This window comes from Elephantulus edwardii, unplaced genomic scaffold, assembly GCF_000299155.1.
Source record: "Elephantulus edwardii isolate Elephantulus edwardi_28Jun2011 unplaced genomic scaffold, EleEdw1.0 scaffold00141, whole genome shotgun sequence".
NCBI classification, from domain to species: domain Eukaryota; kingdom Metazoa; phylum Chordata; class Mammalia; order Macroscelidea; family Macroscelididae; genus Elephantulus; species Elephantulus edwardii.
In genome coordinates, this window is record NW_006399891.1 from 7,860,369 (window position 1) to 7,882,868 (window position 22,500).

Genomic DNA, 22,500 nt, shown 5'->3' on the forward strand with positions numbered 1-22,500 from the left:
GATCTGACTGGTACAGGAGGAGATTGTCCCTCCTTCCCTGGCAGAGCATTTGGTGGATTCGAACCGTGCGCCTCTGGGATTGTAGTTGCAACTGCTTGCCACTAGGCCACCAGAGCTCCCCCTAGTTTTAAGATATAAAAATTATATTGCTAATAAATAAAATTTATAGTACTTAGGCAAAACAAAACAGCACTGGTCTGTCAATTTGCTGTACAGAGGTAACTCGTGGTTACTATGATGCTAAATACTGAGACACTGGTGTGTTAAATGTGATAATGGTTACCCATGGTAGACAGTGTTTGGTGGAGCTCCCAGATTGAAACAAGCTTGGAAGCAGGAGTGGCATCCACTTCTGAAATAGCTTGCCTCCAAAAACTCTAAGAACTTAGAGAAACGATGAAAGTTAAACAAGTGTGCACGTCTTTCAGTCATAGGGTCACTATGAGTCATCTACGACTCAACTGCACTTAGCAACAACATCCCAATTTTATTTTTTTTTTCTTTTTTAAAATTTTTCTTTTATACTGGTTTACTTGCAAGGTTCGTATACATTGTTTTTCACTCCAGATCTTTCCTTTTTCCTTTACCCATACTTCCCTCTACCTATCAAATTATGTGACCTTACGATTTTTTTAGAGAGAACTTGAATTTCCATTCATTCATTGTTGCACATTTTCCTCCCTACCCCCACCAGTTCATTTTTCTCTTTGAAAAAAAAGTCTTTAATTGTTGCACAACTTTGTCCCTGCGCACCCCCAACCCCAGTCCACTTTGCTATGAAACTTTTATTCTGGACTATGGTCATATAGATAATACCTAATCATATATTCCTTTTAAACAGTTCTTACCCTCATCTGTTTAAATGCAGTATATATTATTTATTCCCTCTTTTCTTAGCTTCCTCCAACCAAGTCAGTCCTGTTTTATAACAGTGGCTTTATGCAGTATTTGTCCTTTTGTGACTGATAACTCACTCAGCATAACGTCCTCGAGGGTCATCCATTTTGTTGAATATTTTATGAGTTCCTTGTTTTTCAGTGCTGCATAATATTCCATTGTGTAAATATACCACAGCTTCTCTATCCATCCGTTTGTTGATGGGTATTTGGTTTATTTCCATCTCTTTGCTATTGTAAACAATGTAGCAATAAATATAGGTGTGCATATATCTGTTTGGGTGGCAGTTCTGATTTCTTTAGGGTATATTCCCAGAAGTAGCATTGCTGGGTCAAATGTTATTTCTAGTTTCAACTTTTTTTTTTTCAATTTCCAACTTTTTGAGAAAACGCCATATTTCCTTCCATAGTGGTTGCTCCATTTTACACTCTCACCACAGTGAATAAACTTTCCAGTTTCTCCACAACTTTGCCAGCAATTGTTGTTTGCTGCTCTGTTGAATTTTGCTGTTAGTACTGTGGTGAGATGATATCTCATAATTATTTTTATTTGCATCTCTCAGAGCTAGGGATTTTGAACATTTCTTCATGTGTTTGTTGGCCATCTGAATGTCTTCTTTGGTGAAGTGTCTGTTCATATCCTGTGCCATTTTGCAATTGGGTTGTTTACCTTTATCTTCTTGTGATGTGATACTTTGTCTTCTTGAGCTGCTATTTTGAAATCACTCTTCATCATTCTCATTGCAGCATTTCTTCTCTTCCTTTTGCCATTTTGACTTTCTAATGCAAGTTTGAAATTATCTTTTGACACTTATTTTGTCAGAGGAGGTCTCGGCAATTGATTGAATACCAAGATAGCAGTTTCAACAAACAGATGCCATCCTGGATGTGTTTGTCAGTCTATGCCAAGACATTTAAAGGATAGTTAGCTGGTGAATTGAGCGGAAGAGATCCATAATTGTTCTCAGTCTCTAAAATAGTGATAAAATAGATTGCAGTCATTATCAGGTAATACAATTAATACCACATCCAAGTGATATCGTGCTCAAGATTACAAAAAAAAACAGCTAGACCAGCACATCAACAAGGACCTTCCAGAAATTCAAGCTGGATTCAGAAAAGGCTGTAGCAGGAGTCATGAATTTCTGGATCTTGGCTAAGAACAGAGATTACAGGAAAGATGTGTTTACTTGTGTTTCATTGACCATGCAAAGGCATTTGACTGTACGGATCATAACAATCTCTGGCTAACATTGAGAAAAATAGAGCTCTCAGAACACTTAATTGTGCTTGTGGAAAACTTATACATAGACAAAGCACCAGTTATCCAAACAGAAAAAGGTAATAGTCCATAGTTTAAAATTGGATAAACGCATGTCAAGGTTGTATCCTTTCTACATACCTATTACATCTGGATGCTGAAAAAAAAAATCATTAGAGAAACAGGACTATATGAAGAAGAATGCGGCATCAGAATTGGAAGGAGACTTATCAACAACCTGTCTTAGGTAGTCGACACAAACTTCCTTACAGAAAAGAAAAGGAGACTGGGGGGGGGGACACCCAAAACAACAAAAAAAAAAACCCACAACCTTTAATAAGGATTATATCTCAACATCAAGAAAATAAAAATACTTCTAGACCAATAGACAACATCATGTTCTCAAGGATTTAATTTTACTTGGATCCACAAATCAACATCCTTGGTAATAGAAATCAAGAAATAAAAAAAAAAACATGTTAATTCCATCAGTAACTATTGTGATGACTTGCCGACCTCCTGAACTACTTGTTGAATTTCGCTATCCACAAATTCTACTGGAACTACTCCTTCCACGGCCATTACTGGAATTTCTGAAGAATTAAATAACTTAGCAGATGCTTCAGCTAAGGTAGCTAATGTAGCTAATCCTGATGTAGAAGAGTTTCCAAACTGAACAGCAGATACCCTCGTTTCAAGTGTTGCCTTGGATGGATTTTCTGAGGATACTAGACCTGTTAGGTGAGCCACCTTTCTAGGTCTAATCTGAGTTGTCACAGTGTTGGGACTCTATGCGTTTGCATTAATTTGGTTCTGCATTGCTATTTGTAATGTCTCTGCTAAATTTTCATTCCCATTGTCTATGGAGGTATCAAATGCAGTTTTGCATGTGTACATCAGCACTGTATTTTATTAAAAGTTCTGCCACTTAAAAAAAAAGACATGTTGAATTTTAAAAATTTACTGTCAAGGATTTCTCCGTGGAACTAAAGAGCAAGGATATCACTTTAAAGACTAAGGTGAGCCATGCTATTTTCAGTTGCTTCCTAATGTATCTGAAATTTGGACAGTAACTAAGGAACAGTGAAGAAGAATCAATGCCTTTAAATTGTGGTCCTGGAGAAGAGTAATTACTATTATACCAAGTGCCAAAAGAATGAAATAAATCTGTTTTGGAGGACTTTAAGGGGCTCCTTAGAGACCAAGATAGTCAATCCTTGTCTCACATCCTTTAGGTATGTCGTCAGGAGAGGTCAGTCCCTGGAAAAAGACATTATGCTGGGAGAGGTAGAGGGTAAGTGAAAGAGAGGAAAACCCACAATGAGATGTATGGACATAGTGACAGTGACTGCAATTTGACTTGAGCATTTTGGTGATCTTGAAGATCAGGATAGGACAAGGTTCCAATCTGTTGTTCATAGGGTCATTATGAGTTGTAGTCAACTTGATAGCACCTAACAACAACAGTAACAATGATTTTATATTGAAACTATGTCATGGTCTCCCATTATATTATAAATAAGTTAGCTTCAATACACCACCACTTAATTCCATATACATTACAACAAATTGTACCTAGCCTTGAGAAGATAATACCTGATTGTGCTCATGTGAAACCTATACTTGGACCAACAAGCAGTTGTCACTACTGAGTAAGGAAACACTGGTTTAATATCAGGAAAGGAGTGCATCAGGGATGCATCATATCTCCATACCTTTTCAGTCTGTATCCAGAACAGATCATTTGGGAGGCTGGACTTTATGAGGAATGTGGCATCAGGATTGGAGGAAGACTCACCAACAACCTACATTTTGCAGATGATGCAACTTTGCTTGCCAAAACTGAAAAGGGCCTGAAGCATTTCCTTCAGAAAGTCAAGGTATGTAGTCTGCAACATGCATTGAAGCGCAACAGCAAGAAGACAAAGATTCTCACCACTGGGTCAGTTGGCAGCACCATGATAGATGGGGAAAATATTGAGATTTTTTAATAATTTCAGTTTGCTTGACTCCACAATCAACATTCTTGGCACCAGGAGTCAGGCAATAAAAACTCAAACTGCATTAGGAAAATCAGTTGTAACAGACCTCTCCAGAGTGCTGAAGAGCAAGGATGTCTAGAGACTAAGGTGCATCTGACCCAGGTCTTTGCAATTACTAGGTATACATCAGAAAGCTGGACAATGCCTAAGGATGACAGAAGAAGAATTAATGCCTTTGAGTTGTCTGGTGCTGGAGCAGAGTATTCATATGCATGGACCCTCTCCTTTTCTGGAGAGGGTGAAATCAAGCTGCTCCTTGAAGGCAAGGATTTTCAGGCTCCATCCCACATATTTTGGGCATGTTTCCAGGAGGGACTAGTCCTTAGACATCATACTTGGCAGGATGGAGGGACAGCACAGGAGAGGAAGACTCTGGATGAGATGGATTGACACTTCAATGAGATGGAGTAATGGTGGTAAGTGTGTAAAAAATAATTGAGATTGGCTTAGGATAGAAAAGAGTTCAGAGCTATTGAGCATAGGGTTGCTATGAGTCATAGGTGACTTGATGTCACATAACAACAGCAATTGCTATGTTGCAATCTCAAAGGCACATGGTTGAAAGACATCAGTTGCTCCATGGGGAAAAAATGGGCAATCTCCTTGCATGTGTTTTACCACCTCTGCAAATTGGTTAGAGGGTCAGCTAAAAGTTAGTTTGGTCTCAGAAACACATAATAAGAACAAATATAAATAAATATAAGGGAAGATTCCCTCTGGTGTGGCCTGTAGCACCTTTTATCTCATTAGATATAAAAGTGAAAGACAATGGGCTGAGATGAGGAACTTTAGTATCAATAAGAATAAAATTCCAAGAGTACAGTGTTTCATAGGTGGTGAAGAGATTGAGATTGTTAGCAGCATTAGCTTGCTTGGCTCCACTCTTGGTACCAGCAGTCAGGAAATTAAAAGATTAATTGCATTGGGAAAATCTGCTGTCAGAGACCTCTCCAAAGTACTGAAGAGCAGCGATGTTAATCTGGAGACTAAGGTGTGCCTGATGCAGACCATAGTCTTTGCAATTACTTGCTATGCATCAGAAATCTGGACAGTGACTACTAGGTATGATAGAAGAATTGATGCCTTTGAGCTGTGGTGCTGGAGAAGAGGGTTGAATATACCATGGACTGCTAGGAAAACAAACAGGTTCATCCTAGAGAGAGATCAGGCTGCTCCTTGGAGGCAAGGATTCTGAAGCTTCGTCTGACATACTTTGGACATGTCTCAAGGCAGGATCAATCCTTGGAGAGGGACATCATGCTAGGGAAAGTGGAGGGACAGCACAAGAAAGGAAGACCTTTGATGAAATGGATTGATTCAGTGACTGGGGTAATGAGGATAGGTGTGTCAGAGAAAATAAGATTGGCACAGGATAGAGCAGGGTTTAGGGCTATTGTACAAAAGGTTGCTATGAGTCACAGGCGACTTGACAGTGTTTCATTAGGGAGCTCTGGTGGCCTAGCAGCAAGAAGCTATGCTGCAATCCCAAAGGCATGCAGTTCAATTCCACCTGATGCTCTGCAGGAGAAGGATGGGACAGTCTCCTCCTATACCATATATTGCCTTTGAAATGCAGCTAGAGGGTCAGCTATGAGTCAGTTCCAACTTGACTGTAAACAACAACAAAAACAGTGTGTCATTTGGGTCTGGTCTGCGGGAGGAAGCTGCAAGAGAACATGGAGCCTACATATGTGGAAGGAAACATGGGCCTTTGTTCACAATTGACTCAGAGAGACCCTTCATCTAGAAATGGCTTACCAAATTTGGACTTAAAACTTCTAACTTTGAGAGATTATTATACTCCTTGGCCCTGGTGGATTAAAATACACAAAGATTTCCACAATGCCTAACCTACAGATGATGAAGGAAACACACTCCTCCACAATCAACAAACACAGAGAAAATCAGCACTGGCAATCTGAATTTGAACTTTTAGCCTCTAATCTGTAAGAGAATAAATTTGTTTGTTAAAGCAATCACCCATTTGTGGTATTTCTGTTACAGAAGAAAGAAGAGGGAGCTCTGTGCCCTACTCTATAAGGAGTTTTGCTGCCAATGCAAAGGCAGGTGATTCAAATCCACCAGTAACTTCATGGGGAGAAAGATGGACAAACTCCTCCGAGTGTGATTTCAGCTTTTGAAAAGCCACTGGAAGGATAGCAATAAGCCCAATCTGACTCAGTGACAATGAGTTGAGTGTGTTGAGAGTTGAAATGATGAATACAGACTTGTACATGTCTGTGTTCACTGATAAAGACTCAGACAAGAAATTTATAATAGCCTGAAATTCGAAACCAAAATATCCATTACTTATTAGGTGCTGGTTATGATGAATAGTGACTCCTATCAGAACCTTGTCCTATCCTGCTCCATCCTCAAGATCTCTGTCATGGGCTGGCGCCCATTGTTATAGTCACATTGTCAATAAACTTCACTGTGGGTCTTCCTCTCTTTTTCCAATCCTTACCTTTCCTAGCATGATGTCTTTTTTCCAATGAATAGCCTCTCCTGACAACACATCCAAAGAATGTGAGACAAAGTTTCAACATCCTTCCTTCTAAGGACCATCTGGGCTGCACTTTCTCCAAGACAGATTTGGATTTGTGGTAGTCAGTGGGATATTTAATACTCTTCTCCAACACCACAGTTCAAAGGCATTCATTATCATTCAGTCTTTCTTACTCAGTGTCTTTCAGATCCATATGATGGAGCCGATGCACAGCCATCTTGGAGGACAGTCTGCACACGGATGTCCTCCAGGAACCTATCCTAAGGATAGAGTGTGGGAAGAGACTTGTTCCCTAGTTATGCGCACAGGCAAGGGACTTGGTGCCCTGCAGGTAGCCCAAGAAAAGTAACTCTTCCCAGATAAATGAATACTACTTTGTTCTCATCAGTTGCAGTTATATTAGTTGTAGCAAGTTTTATTCAGAAGTAGATTGTGCACAATATGTTATTCATTGCTTATTTGTCAAAAGCCTATTGTCCTGATTCCTGGGAACTCAGATCCTAGTCCATTTGGGCCCTGTGAGATCAATCACAATGTTTTTACTTGTACCTGGCCCATTTGGGCTCTATGATGCATTCCTTAAAGTTTCCATTTCTCTGTGAACGATCTCTTTGTTTCTAAATGGTGTAAATAATAAAACGACGCAGGCCTTCAGGGCTGCAGCCCTTGTCCTGTCTCTTGTCTGGTCGTCTGTGTTGTGGCTGCAGTCTTGTCTCCTTTGTGAGTTGTGTGTCTTTGTCATTTCTCCCAGAGAAACAGAGTAGTGGTTCGCAACATCCATGGAAAGCAAGTGATTATACCATGGCTTGAATCAGACGCAGCTTAGTCTTAAAACTAACATACCTGCTCTTTAACACTTTGGAGAAGTCCTTGGCTCATATCTTCCCACTGCAACCTATGTTTTGATTTCTTGACTGCTATATACTAGACTCAGTGGCAACTAACAAGTTACCATGAATCTAAGTAAAATGAAACCTTTTAACAACTTCAACCTTTCCTCTCTCTCTCTCTCTTTGTTGTTGCCTGTAGGTCCTGTGATGAGCATTTTTGTTTTTAGATGTTGAAATATAATCCATATTGAAGGCTGTAGTCTTTGAATTTCTGTAACAAGTGTCTCAAATCCTCCTCACTTGCTTCACCTTAAGCAAGGTTGTGTCATCTTATGTAAAGCAGGCTGTTGATAAGTCTTCCTCCAATCCTGAGGCCACATTCTTCTTCATCTATAGTCCAGCTTCTCTAATGATTTTCTCAGCATCCAGATGGAATAGGTATTTAGAAAGGAAACAACTTTGACACATACTTTACCTAATTTTAAATCATTGAGTGTTCCCTTTTTCTTTCTGTACAACTGCTTCTTTGGCTAAGTTTCCCATGAGTACAATTAAGTGTTCTGAGAGCCCTATTTTTCTCAATGTGGTTATGACCCACACAGTCAAATGCCTTTGCATAGTCAATAAAACACAAGTAAACATCTTTCTGGTATTCTGTTCTCAGCCAAGGTCTATCTGACATCAGTGATATCCCTCCTGCCATAGCCTCTTCTAACTTCAGCTTGCATTTCTGGAGGTTCCCTGTTGATACACTCACTGTTCCAGCCATTTAAAGAAAATTATCAGCAGCAAGATTTTACTTGCAGTGATATTAATCAGATTGTTTGCTAATTTCTGGACTGACTCATCAGCAGATAAATGAACAAACTTGTGAAATATATATTTAATTAAATACTCCACAACAAATATAAATTACTGATATGTGAAAATACTATTGTACACATGGTACATATATTGTTATTGTGCACCATCAAGTTGGAACTGACTCATAGTAACCCTCTAGTGGGTTTTCACAGACAGTAACACAGGAAGACACTGTTCATCTTTCTCCTACAGTGAAATTGCTGGAGTGGATCTGCTTGTGGTTGGTTGGTAGCATATCTCTTTACTGCTAGCCACCAGAGCTCACTTAAAGTACTTCTAGTAGTGTAGTTTATATAGAAATTATACTAGGGCATTCTGGTAGCATATTCAGAGGGGAGTTGTGCTTGTACCCAAAGGCGGTGTCTCTCTCACAGTTGGAATCCATCTCTGCAAGAGATGGGTACTGGATTTACAATGCTACAAACCTGCTGGAGGGTCAGGTATGAGCTGGTTCCAAATCAAGAACAGTAAGCTTAGTACATATAGTATTGTACAGTACCCAAACCTCCATAATAGATAATTCTACTGTTAGAGTTCTAGAACAGGTTAAGTACATTTAAGGTGATAGCAATCAGATCTGTGCTTCCATTGGGTTAGTGTGGTTGGTAGGTGCCGTCAAGAACAACGCATATTGAACAAGAGATCCGAACCCTATACTATTCTGTGTCATCCTCACACTTCCTGACATACTAAAGCCCATTGCAGCACTGTGTCAGTCCACCTGGTTGATGGTCTTCCTCTCTTTCCCCAACCCTCTGCCTTTCCAAGCATCATGTCCCTTGCCAAGGAATAGCCCCTCCTAGCAACATACTTTTGAAGTATGGGAGGTGAAGCTTTAGCATCTTTGCCTCCAAAGATCACTCTGGTTGCACTTCATCCAAGACTTATTTAGTCTTGGAAAAAAGGTTAGTGTAGGGGGAAAAGATTGAAAAATGACACAATGGCACTTTCTGACATAAAATGTCACATATATGTTGGTGATTGTGATATGAACATATAGCATTTAAAAAACTCATCAAATAATCCATTTAAAAATTGAATTTTGCTCTTCCATCGGAGGCCTACATGCCACCATTGCTGCTGCCGCCATATCTCTAGTGATCCCAGAGAAGTTCCAGTACATTTTGCGAGTACTCAACACTAACATCGATGGGAGGCGGAAAATAGCCTTTGCCATCACTGCCATTAAGGGTGTAGGGCAAAGACATGCTCATGTGGTGTTGAGGAAAGCAGACATTGACCTCACCAAGAGGGCAGGGAGCTAACTGAAGAGGAGGTAGAGCGTGTGATCACCATATGCAGAATCTACACCAGTACAAGATTCCAGACTGGTTCTTGAACAGACAAAAAGATGTGAAGGATGGGAAATACAGTCAGGTTCTGGCCAATGGTCTGGACAACAAGCTCCGTGAAGACCTGGAGTGCCTGAAGAAGATCAGTGCCCACAGAGGGCTACGCCACTTTTGGGGCCTTCGAGTTCGAGGCCAGCACACCAAGACCACTGGCCTTTGGGGCCATACTGTGGGTGTGTCCAAGAAGAAATAAGTCTGTAGGCCTTGTCTGTTAATAGTTTATACACCTTAAAAAAAAGAACTTAATTTTATTGTATAGAATTATCTATTATATGAAAGTTCACAAAGAATAAAATAGACTATAAAAATGAAGATGAGGATGATGTTGTTGTTGTTATGTGCCATCAAGTCGCCTGAGACTCATAGCAACCATATGTATAACAGCCCTAAACTCCGCCCTATCCTGTCTCGACACACCTACCCCCATTACTTCTGTCACTGAATCAATCCATCTCATTAAGGGTCTTCCTCTCCTGCACTGTCCTTCCACCCTTCCAAGCATGACATCCCTCTCCAAGAACTGGTCCTTCCTTGCAACATGTCCAAAGTATGTCAGACGAAGCTTCAGAATCCTTGACTTCAAGGAGCAGCCTGGCTTCACCCTCTCCAGGACAAACCTGTTTGCTTTCCTAGCAGTCCATGGTATATTCAATACTCTTCTCCAACACCACAGCGCAAAGGCATCAATATCATCCCTAGTCATTGTCCAGCTCTCTGATGCATAACAAGTGATTGCAAAGACCATAGTATGTATCAGGTGCACCTTAGTCTCCAGACCAACATTGTTGCACTTCAATACTTTAGAAAGGTCTCTAACCTTAGACTTTTCCATCGCAATACATCTTTTAATTTCCTGGCTGCTGGTGCCAAGAGTGTTGACTGTGGATCCAAGCAAACCAAAACTGAACAATCTCAGTCTCTTCACCATCCATTATGATGCTGCCAATTGGCCCAGTGGTGAGAATCTTTGTTTTCTTGATATTTAATCTCAATCCATATTGAAGACTGCAGCCCCTGACCTTCCACAGCAAGTGCTGTGATGGGGATGATAAATAATAAATTATTAGAACAAAAAATTCAGTAATGAAGAAAAATATATAAATCCATTTACTATAGAAATAATGGTTCTTGATTGTTCCAAATAATGATGATTAAGTACATGACCAAATCATAAAAAATAATAAGTTTTGACACAAACTTTTCAAATATGAAATTCATTATATATCTAATATTAGAACATTTCTGATAACCTGGTAATTGTGCCATCAGTTCAGAATTTTAATTACTCCAGTACAACTGGAGTGCTTTGAAATCTTACAGTTCATATATAAAAGAAACTTGTTAGAAATTTTCTTAAACTTCCTCACAACGCTAAAATTTTATATAAATAAATAAGTTAATTGTTCTACATTCTTAATACAGTTCTATCAATTTGCCGGAAATAAAGACTGATCTCTATTTTCTGTATCTAAAACTATCTTACAATTTTTTATCTTATAATGTTATATAAAGTGGTAATTACTAAGGTGTATGCTGCAAAAAGTACAGTAATATAATTTACAGAAGTTTGTTAGAGAGTTTACATATTGTTGGTTTTTTTCCTTTTCTGGGGAGGTTTGTCTCAATATTTCTGTTTTGTGTTTATTTATTCCAAGCAAATTTCAATTTTTAAATCTAACTTTACACTCATCTGTCTTACTATATTATTGCATGCTTTGAGTGGTATAAGATTTTAGATCCACAACACCTGTATTTACCTTGGATCTTTTTATTGTTAGGATACAATGTTGTTGTTGTTGTTAAGTGCTGTTGAGTCATAGTGACTCATAGTGACCCTATGAATGAAAGACCTGAACAATTGTATAACTTTTATCTTTTCTCCAAGCTCATAGCGTTTCCGCAGGCAAGCTATTTCAGAAGTGAATTCCACTCCTGCTTCCATGCTTGTTTAATTGGGGAGTTCCACCAAACACTGTTCCACCATGGGTAACCATCAGTGTCAGAGTGTTCAGCATCATAGCAACCACGAGTTATCTCTGTACAGCAAATAGACAGACCAGTGCTATGCCACTTAGAAGAATGTTTGACTGAAAACAATTAAAACCAGGACTGAGGGCTGCAGATTAAAAATCATCCACCTTTGTCTTGGTAGTTTTACTTTCTGTCCAGTAGGCCCACTGAGCTCTCTTTATGTTGTTGCTAAGTGCCATCAAGTCGTAGACAACTCATAGTGACCCTATGAACGAAAGACCTGAGCACTTGTATGCCTTTCTTCGTTACTCCAAGTTTACAAGGTTTCCAGAGGCAAGCTATTTTGGGAATGGATGCCATTCCTGCTCCCAAGCTTGTTTTAATTGGGGAGCTCCACCAAACACTGTCTGTCCACCATGGGTAACCATTCTCACATTTTGACACAGGGTTTAAAATGCAATTCACAGAATAATGCAGCTAGTATATTTCTACAAATACAATAGTACTAATGATACTAAACTCTTTGATCTATCCCTTACAGATACAAATATGGCAATATTATAGAGTAGAAGCTTTCAATGGCTTGAAGGAATTATTACTTTGATAGGCCCTACACATCTTTTGCCATGGTCATCAACTTTTCATCATAATAAAATATGGAAAAATATTTTATTACTGTTAGTGTAAAGATATATCTAGGGACCTCTGGTGGTTTAGTGGCAAGGAATTGCATTGCTAACACAAAGTTATGTGTTTAAAATCCATCAGCTCCTCTGAAGACAAAAATGGGCAATCAACTAACTTCCTTACAATTAATCGTGAAAACCCAATGGAATGTCAGCTATATGTCAGTTGGGACTCATTGGTGTACAGCAAAATCAAACTCATATAATACTAATATTGGACTTTATAATAATATTGTATTTTTTAATATTTTATTTAATTTAACAGGTTTTTTACAGATACATATACAATTTCTAAGAGAGTACTGTGATACAGGTTTATCTGAATATGGCTGACGCATCTTAGAGATGAAGAACTAGCAGAAAGGAGGAAAGAAATACTTCTTCAAAAAACACAACCCATCTCCCCAGAAAGACCATGCCCGGCCTAGCCCCAGCCCCCCCATCTCGTGACCTCGCCCCCCCCCCTCGCCTAACGGTCCTGTTTGTCCGTTACTCCACGAGGCCACGCCCCCTTCTGGAATGTTCTCCGCGGAGGCTCTTCCCACCTCTGTTTGGCTCGGTGGCGTGTTCCGTCGTCCTCTTCTCCGTTAGAGGTTCTCGGTAAGCTCATCCCACAGCAACCTTTCTAACTAGGGCCCATCTCAGCAGCTTCGTTCTTTTTAGAGCCATTATTCATTTATTAGTTACTGTTTTGTTTTGTTTGTACTATTTTTCGGGAGATTAGAAACTGGTAGTGATGCTTCATCAAGATAGACGTCGTAGGTGTTCAGAAACATAGGTGGTAGTTTCACAAGTATTTTTAAAATTCTTTTTTGTGTCCTGTCTTGCCGGTACTCTTTATAAGACCCTTGTATCTTTTTTTTCTAAATTCCAGGGTGATTGCATAGTTTAGGTGATTAAGACGTCAAAGTCGGGGGCGGGGGGGGGGGAAATCTCATTTGTGATCCATGGCACAGGACTGAATAGTGGTGCCGCGCCGAACTACCAACAGAAATATCACCAGTTGGAACCACTAGGCCGGGCGAGCGAAGAAAAAGGCGTTTGTTGTCCTCCAAATGCTCGATGGTGGCACTTTTGACTGCAGATCCAGAAGTCCCCGGTTCAAATCCGCGTGCCCCCACCGGGTTCATCGCTTGAGCGGTCGTCTTGCACTCCAGGCTGGGACGCCGCTCAAAGTTCATAACCCTGTGGGTGGAGGGCCACTCTGGGGATCACCTGGGTGGGAATGGGGATCTGGAGCGAATGCTCGAACCGAAACACTCGAGACTTTTTTAAAAAAAGACGGGGCCATAGGGTCGTACAATTTGATGGGCTGTGTATGGAAGAAATGGGAAAGATCCAGTGGGAAAAACAATGTATTCGAACTTTGTAAATAAATCAATATAAAATAGGTTTAAAAAAAAAAAGACGTAGGGGCGAAGGGTGAAGTCTTTATAAGTGGAACAGGAAATGTAGGAAGATAGTCACAGGTCTCATGGACTCCCGCTGAGGCCCGGCCGGCCTCGGAGACAGCCGCCAACTTTCCAGCGCCGGCCGCTCCTAATTGGTCTGGCCCGAGAGGCCGGAAGTGACGACACGGCAGGCCGTCCCGACCCAGTGGCGGAGCCCCGCTGCTGCCTCCCAGGCCCCGCCCCCTGGCCGACCAAAACAAGAACAAGTCGACCAGGGGGCGGGGCTTGAGGTTGGCCTACGTTGTGGGGAGGGCGGAGTGTCCGGTCGCGGCCACCGCGGGTTGGGTTGTCTAGTGCGGTCAGAGGCGGTGCAGTGCCCGGGGCGGAGGTTCCGGACTTCCGCTCCTTGCTCTTTAGGGAGTGGAGGCATGGAAGTGGTCTTGCAGCCAGCCCCCGGCCAAACAGGGTGAGAAGACCCCGCAGGCGCGCGGTCGCGGATTGGCCAGGTGGGGGCAGGCGCGGGGTCAGTGCGCGCGTGGGGTCGCGTCGAGGGACCGTCGCGGTGCGTGAGGCCCTGAGTAGTGGGGGAGGGGCGATGCGACCCACAGCCTCTGGGAGCGAGTCGTGGTGCCTCAGGCGGGATCAACCTTTTGGCTTTTGGGGGGGGGGGGTCTCCTACCCCTTGTGTTTCCTGCTTCCGGGAGTTTCCTGCGTCCCTTCCCTTCCTGTCTGCTCTTGAGTGTCTCCAAAGCAAGCTCTCGTGAGCTCGTTTTGGTGTCAGTTTGTGGGGTGAGTAGGGGCATGAGCCGGGTACCCCCGACGCCCCCTGCCGTGGTTGAAGGGGATGAACTGGAGCCTTGGCAGCACATCTTGGGTGTGTGTGTGTGTTTTTCTACCCTCATCATTTTCCATCCGCTATGGGTACATCAAAGATTCTCCAGGGCCCACGGCTGCTTCACGAACTCCACCGAGGAAGTTGCTGCTTAGAATGACAGCGTTCATTACTGATGATCAGGGGTAAAATGAGCTGCCCGTGTTAATTTGGGAGAGTTTTTGACAAAGCACTTACCTGTATTAGGAACAAATGTGGGACCAGAAATCTGTCTAGCTTGATTTACAAGTTGGTTCATCTGTGTTCAGCTTGAGCTTCCTAATAAAATGGGATTGTGTGTGTATAGGTTTCATGTGAAACTCAGGTGAAATAAAGAACATAAAATTCACTCTCTAAATGTATTTTTTTTTCTTCTCATTTCAGAAATGTCATTTTGGGGCCAGAGTCTGGATATATATGAATGCCACCCCTTCCCTACTGACAAATAAACCTAGGAATCTCAACTAGCAGGATCGCTTCTCGGTAGACCGTTTGCTCAGGTATTCTTTAAATGAACGTTTAAGACATATAGGTCAGTATGTTCACAGCAGTGGGTTAGAAAGATTTATAGAACAGGTCCTTTCCCTAATTAAAAATTTGTGAGATTGGGTGGGAAAAAACCCCTAGAGTTCAGGTCAACATATTAAGTGTGATGATGGAAACATACTTAGATTCCTAAAAGGATAGAGAAGATGGTCATCAAAGACAGGAAGGAAGAGGATGGGTCAGACAAGTCTTCCAGATAAGTGTACCCTCTGATTTTCAAAACTGGCTCAAACTCATTACAGGAATTCTTTCAAGTTGAACCTGGATTTTGTCAGTAAACTCTCATTATCGCCTTTTTTTTTAAAAAAAAAAGTTCCTTAAATGTATGTTCATTATAAAGAACTAGGTGCAGCTACGGAAGGTAGGTGAGTGTTAAAAGACTGGTAGAAGAGCATCCATAAAATCAGGCAAAGCCCAAATAGCATGAGGAGTTTTTTTGAAGAAGAACTAAAAGGGGAAGTAAGAGAGGGGACCACAGATGGTTACAGATCCTGCTAAAGTCGGATTATGGAGGGCTTAAATAACCTTCCCAAATTGTGAAGGAGATATTTATGCTTTGGAACTACTGTTTGCCCTTTGAACTTTGACAGTATATAGGAGAATGAATTGGTGGTAGCTCAGGCCAGAGAAAGATCAGATAAATTTTCCAGAACAGGCAGTAATCCAGGGAAATAATGAAATTGTTTAAAGGAAAGGGCTGAAAAGAAGGGCAGCTCATCACACTATATTCTTTGCTCTGCTTTGCAGAATCTGTTTTACATATTCTTATATGCATTTGATCATTTTTAAATTGTACAATCTTTAATTGTACAATTTTGAAAACCAACTCCACATTTATTTTGAATTATGAGAGTACAGAATTGATATACATGTGTTTTAATTGATTTGTGCATTTGTACATGGTTATACGAAGAAACTGAAGAATTAAAACTTTGAAAAAACTTTTTAGTAACTGGTATTATACTACAAAAGCTTCACTGTTAAATGTAGTTCTGTGTAGATGTTAACTGATTTCCTATTATCAAAGATTAGGTTTCTTAAATGGGCACAGAATATGAACAGACACTTCACCAAGGAAGACATTCAGATGGCCAACAAGCACATGAAGAAATGTTCAAAATCCCTAGCCCTGAGAGAGATGCAAATATGAGATATCATCTCACTCCAGTAAGACTAGCAAAATTTAACAGAACAGCAAGCAACAAATGCTGGCGAGGTTGTGGAGAGACCGGAACCCTTATTCACTGTTGGTGGGAGTGTAAAATGGTGCAACCATGGTGGAAAGCATTGTGGCGCTTTCTCAAAAAGTTGCAAATAAAGATACCATTTGACCCAGCAGTTCCACTACTGGGAATATACCCTAAAGAGAGACCATAAATGACATCCAAGTAGATATATGTATACCCATGTTTATCGCGGCTTTGTTTACAATAGCAAGGAGTTGGAAACAACCTAAATGCCCATCAACAAACGAATGGGTAGAGAAGCTGTGGTATATTCACACAATGGAATACTATGCTGCATTGAAAAAGAAGGAACTCATGCAATATTATTCAAAATGGGTGACCCTGGAGGACATTATGCTGAGTGAGGTATCTCAGTCACAAAGGGACAAATGCTATATGGTGCCACTGTTGTAGAATGAGGCTGGCATTGGGGTGGGGGTAAGACTGAGAAAAACTGGATGAAATATGTTTACGGCATTGAAGTCTATGGGGGAGAGAATAGTCTAAAAGTATTTTAGGGCATTATTTTTATCGTAGGAGTATGCAATGAGGGTTGCAGAGTGGATTATATTTGGGGGTAGGGGGTGGGGTTTGGGGAGGTGCCGGGTGGATTGTGTACCAATGAGGGAGTTTTTCTTTTGCTTTTCAAGGAGAGGAGCAAAGGGGGGAGGGGGGAGGGGTTTGTGCGGGGAGAAGGGTGCAACAATGAATGAATGGAATTCCAAAATCTCTGTAGATGTTCACTGAAATGAAAAATAAACAACCTAAATTAAAAAAAAAAAGATTAGGTTTCTTTAACTTTTTAGTGTCTTTACTGGAGACTTTTTACATTTTTTCCTAATTGCCCATCTCATGAAATTTTAATATCATAAATATACTTTACAATAAATCTATTTATGTAATGTAGGTAAGTATAACTTAATGTCTGTATAACTCTGTCATTTGGATATTATAAAAACACCTATGTCTGTGGGATGTAGGTGTTCAGATAAACTGTCCTGGGGCCTGTTGTGCAGGTAGCTCCTACTCTGGACGCTGTAGATGAGTGCTTAACCAGTCCTGCTCATTTGTTTTTGCCTTTTTTAAGACACCTGCAGAGATTGTCAGCTCATTTGTGAAGATCTACCCAGGATAGGAATTATGTAGATAAAGAGAACTGAGCTAGGTCTGAGGAATCTAGGTTGTATACTTTTCCATTGGTAGTTTGGACCACACAGGGTAAAAAGCAGAGACTGGTGGTGGTATGTCTCGGCGAGTCAACTATGACCCTTAGCAACTGTATGCACAATGGCTCTGAACCTTTCCTTATTCGGAGCTACCCTCATCATCACTAACAGTTGATTAACCGTTGCCACAGTGACATTATGAATCCATCTTATCCAAGGTTTCCCTCTTCTGCGCTTACCCTCTACTTTTCCAAGCATGATATCCTCTCCAAAGACTGGGCCCTCCTGGTGACATACCCAAAGTATTTGAGACAAAGCTTAAAAAAAGCAGAGACTAGCATATCAGAAATCAGGAGGATAGCAGAAGTTAGGGCAAGGTTCAAATCTGTTGTTCATAGGGTTTCTATAAGTTGTAATCAATTTAGCAGCACCTATATGTCAGTCTGGATACTAAGGTGCACCTGATCCAGGCCATAGTCTTTGCAATTACATACTATGCATCAGAAGACCGGACAGTGACTGGGGATGATAGAAGGAGAATTGATCCTCTGTGGTGCTGGAGAAGAGTGTTGAATATACGATGAACAGTTAGGAGAACAAACATGTTTGTCCTAGAGAGAGTGAAACCAGTCTACTCCTTGGAGGCAAGGATTCTGAAGCTTTGTCTGACATACTTTGGACATGTTGCAAGGCAGGCCCAGTCCTTGGAGAGGGACATGATGCTTGGGAAGGTGGAGGGACAGCACAAGAGAGGAAGACCATTGATAAGATGGATTGATTCATTGACTGGGGTAGGTGTGTCAGAGACAGTAAGATCGATACAGGATAGAGCAGAGTTTAGGGCTGTTGTACATAGGGTCTAGGTGACTAAACTGCACATAACAGCAGTAGCTGATCTCAGTAATGGTAGCTAAGGGAACCTATGGTTAGGAATTTGGATCTAGACCTTTGTTAATGCAGACTAGGTGGTTTTTAGGCTGAACACACCTTCTGGGCAAAAGTGGACTTTAGATTGAACATGAGGGTTTGGCATTCTGGTACTGAAGAGACATAGGGCCCCCCGTAGATGTTAAATATTTACTATCTGTATACATATATTGTATATCTGTGCTGCATAGGTAAGGACTGTGGGTCCCCACAAACCAATTTGTTTAGATCTTTGAAGAGAACTTTACTCTTTTGAGAGTATATAGGTTAGGTCCATTCAGTTTACAAAATAAATTTATCAGTAAGTGGTTGACAGTGCTTTTTGTCTCTCTGTTAGGTGGTTTTACATCCATTGGATAAAGTTAAAGATTGTTCAAATTAGGCCTCCATCTTTAATCAGTATTATGTATGAACAGAAACGATTTGGTTCTGCTGGGTTCTAACATAAAGCTACCTCTTTGGTTTTATGATTTGAGTGAAAGTTTACAAAGTTAATTTTCTATTTAACCCTTTATATACTTTTGTTTTATGAGAGTAGATCCCTACCTTTTTGTTGTTGCAAAATAACTGGTAATTGTTCTGTTTTGTGTTTTTCTAATAATTGTTTAGATAATACTTACTTGAGTTCTCATGATAGATTGGGATTTTGAAGTTGAAGCAGAATTGGCATCCATTTCCTAAACAGCATGCCTCTGGAAACTCTATGTACTTTGATAAATGTCGATAGTTCTAGAAGAAGTCTTCAGGCCTTTTGTTCATAGTGTTGCTTTGAGTCATGCTTGACTTGGAGACAGTCAACAACAACAATATGTATAAACATGAACCAGAGGACTAAAGAAAACTGTACTGAAGACAGTGACAAAACATAAGGTCCCATGAATTGTTAGAATACCACTTGAGGTGTTTCAATAGTTTCAAATAGTTGCAGCTGTGGATGTTGCTCACAGGTTAATGCTGACGTATTTAGAAGACAGCCACATGGCCAGTTGTCTAGAAGAGAACCATTTCAAAGAAAGATGATCCAACAGAATACTGAAATTATCAAACCATGTCATTAATACCACATGCTAGTAAATCTTGCCAAAGATTCTTTAAAAATGGCTGGAATAGTACATCCACAGGCAACGTGCAGAAATTTAGACTGGATTTACAAGAGGCTGTGATGTAAGGGATATATATCATTACTAATATCAGATGGCTGGCTGTGTAGATCATAACAAATTATGGATAACATGGAGGAGAAAAGGAATTTCAGAACACTTAATAGTGCTGATAAAAAAACTATACCAAGAAGCAAATAATTTGAGAAACTGGACTATATGAAGATCAACATGGCATCAGGAGTGGAGTAATACTCATCCACTAACAATGCAATGCAGATGGCACAATCTAGCCTATAGAAAGTGAAGACTTAAAGCACTTAATTGCAGATAATCTGACACTATAGGCTTCAATATGGCTTACATTGCACTAGCAAGAAAACAGTCATCTTCACTGCTTTATCCCCAAAATATGTGAGAGAAAGTTTTATAATCTTTGCCTCTACTGAGCAGTCTGCACTTTTTCCTAGACATATTTGTTTTTTTGGCTGTCCATGGTATTTCCAGTGCTTTTCTTCAACACCACAGCCCAAAGGCATCAATTCTGTCACCCTTATTCATTGTCCAGCTCTCAGATAAATAATAGCAATTCATCAGAATGAGCATGGCCTGAATAAGAAGTATGTGAGATGAAGCTCACATACTTTGGGCATATGGTTAGGAGCCACACTCTCCACATTCCTTCGAGAGGGAGATATACTTGGAAAGGTGGAGGGTTGGCAACCACGTGGATTGATACAGTGATTGTTGCAGTGGCTCTAATGTGTCAGGAAGTATGAGGATGGCACAGGATAGGATTCATATGTGTTCATAAGGTCACTAGGGGTTGTACTCAACTCAGTGGCACCTAACAACACTGCTGTAATAGTTGGTAACAACATAATAGAGAAAAAAAATTGAAACTGTCAATGATTTTATTACACTTTAATCCACAATCTATACCCATGGTAGTAGCATTCAAGAGATTGAAAAAAATGTGCACAACCATGTTTATTGCTGCTTTATTTATAGTAGCAGAGAGATGGAAACAACCCAAGTGCCTTATCAACAAATGGGTAGAAAAATGATGGTATAGATTTATATAATGGAATACTACACAGCACTGAAAAACAGGGAACTCCTAAAATATTACACAACATGGGTGACCCTGGAGGACATTATGCTGAGTGAAATATCTCAGTCATAAAAGAACAAAAACTGCACAGCACCACTGTTAAAAAGCAGGTCTGACATGGGGAATTGGGAGAATAGGATAAGGGTAGATAGAAGATGAACACTGTATTGGAACAGATGAAGGAAAGAACTGTTTAAAAGAAATACATAATTAAGCATTATATGTATGACAGCAGCTCAGAATAAGAGGTACATTGCAAAGAGGATGGGTGGAGGTAATTGTACAACAATGAATGAATGTTAAAGTGAACTGGGGGAGAGGAAAGGGAGCTGGAGGGGGTAAAACGCTTAACAATGAATGAAAATCTAACTTCTGTAAATTTTTTAAAAAATAACAAAATTTTATTTAAAAAAAGTTTAAAAATTTATTGCACCTTTCTACAAAGATGGTGCCGAAAGCGAAGAAGGAAACCCTTGCCCCTCCCAAAACTGAAGCCAAAGCAAAGGCATTAAAGGCCAAGAAGGTGGTCCTGAAGGGCATCCACAGCCACAAAAAAAAAAAGATCCGCAGACCACTCACTTAAGACACTGAGACTCTGAAGCAGCCCAAATACCCCTGGAAGAGCGCCCCCAGGGAAACAAGCTTGACCCCTATGCCATTATCAAATTTCCCTTGACCACTGAGTCAGCCATGAAGAAGATAGAGGATAACAATACATTTGTGTTCACTGTGGATGTCAAGGCCAGCAAGCACCAAATTAAACAAGCTGTAAAGAAGCTCTATGACATTGATGTGGCTAAGGTCAACACTTTGATTAGATCTGATGGAGAGAAGAAGACCTATGTTCAACTTACTCCTGACAATGATGCTTTGGATGTTGCCAACAAAATTGGGATCATTTAAATTGAGTCCAGCTGGCTAATTCTAAATACAAATTTTTCTCACCAAAAAAGAAAAAAAATATTGCATTGGTAAAATCGGCTCTCAAGGACTTCTCCAAAGTGCTAAAGCACAATGATGTCAGTGTAATGATGTAAGGTGAGCTTGATACAATCCATAGTATTTTCAGTTGCTCTATCTGCATCTGAGAATTGGACAGTGAGTAAGATGACCAAAGAATAGATGGCTTTGGAATTGTGATGTTGGTAAAGAATACTGAATCTCATCAGTTGCCAAAAGAACAAATGGGTTTACCTTGGAGGAATTGCAGTCATATTGCTCCTTAGAGGATGGAGGGGCCAGTCCTTCAAAAAAGAAATGCTGGAAAAGGCAGAGGGACAGAGAAAGAGGAAGACCTTTCAACAAGTAGGCTTGAGCATGGCTGAAATTGTGAGATGGCATTAAATAGGGCAAGTTAAGAGCTGTAGTTCATAGCCTTGCAGTGAGTTGGAATTTATTTTATGGCACGTAATACTAACAGTTCAGTCTGTATACTGAGCAAATAATTGGGGAAGTTAAATTTCTGAGAAGATTGGAGCATCCAGATTGCAGGAACACTCATCCACCATCTGTGTTATGCAAGTGATGCAACTTTGCTTGCTGAAAGTGAGGAAGATTTTAAGCACTTACTGCAGATCAAAGCCTACAGCTTCCAATATAGGTGACATTAAAACATCAAGAAAAAAAAATTTCTGTACACCCATGTTTATTGCGGCTTTGTTCACAATAGCAAAGAGTTGGAAACAACCTAAGTGCCCATCAACAAACGAATGGATAGAGAAGCTCTGGTATATTCACACAATGGAATA

The 22,500-nt window shown here is 40.4% G+C and overlaps 1 pseudogene; it reads left to right on the plus strand.

The window, feature by feature from the left end:
- The first annotated feature begins 8,798 nt into the window (after positions 1 to 8,798).
- Positions 8,799 to 9,947, plus strand: LOC102865169 (annotated as a pseudogene).
- Positions 9,948 to 22,500: the final 12,553 nt, after the last annotated feature.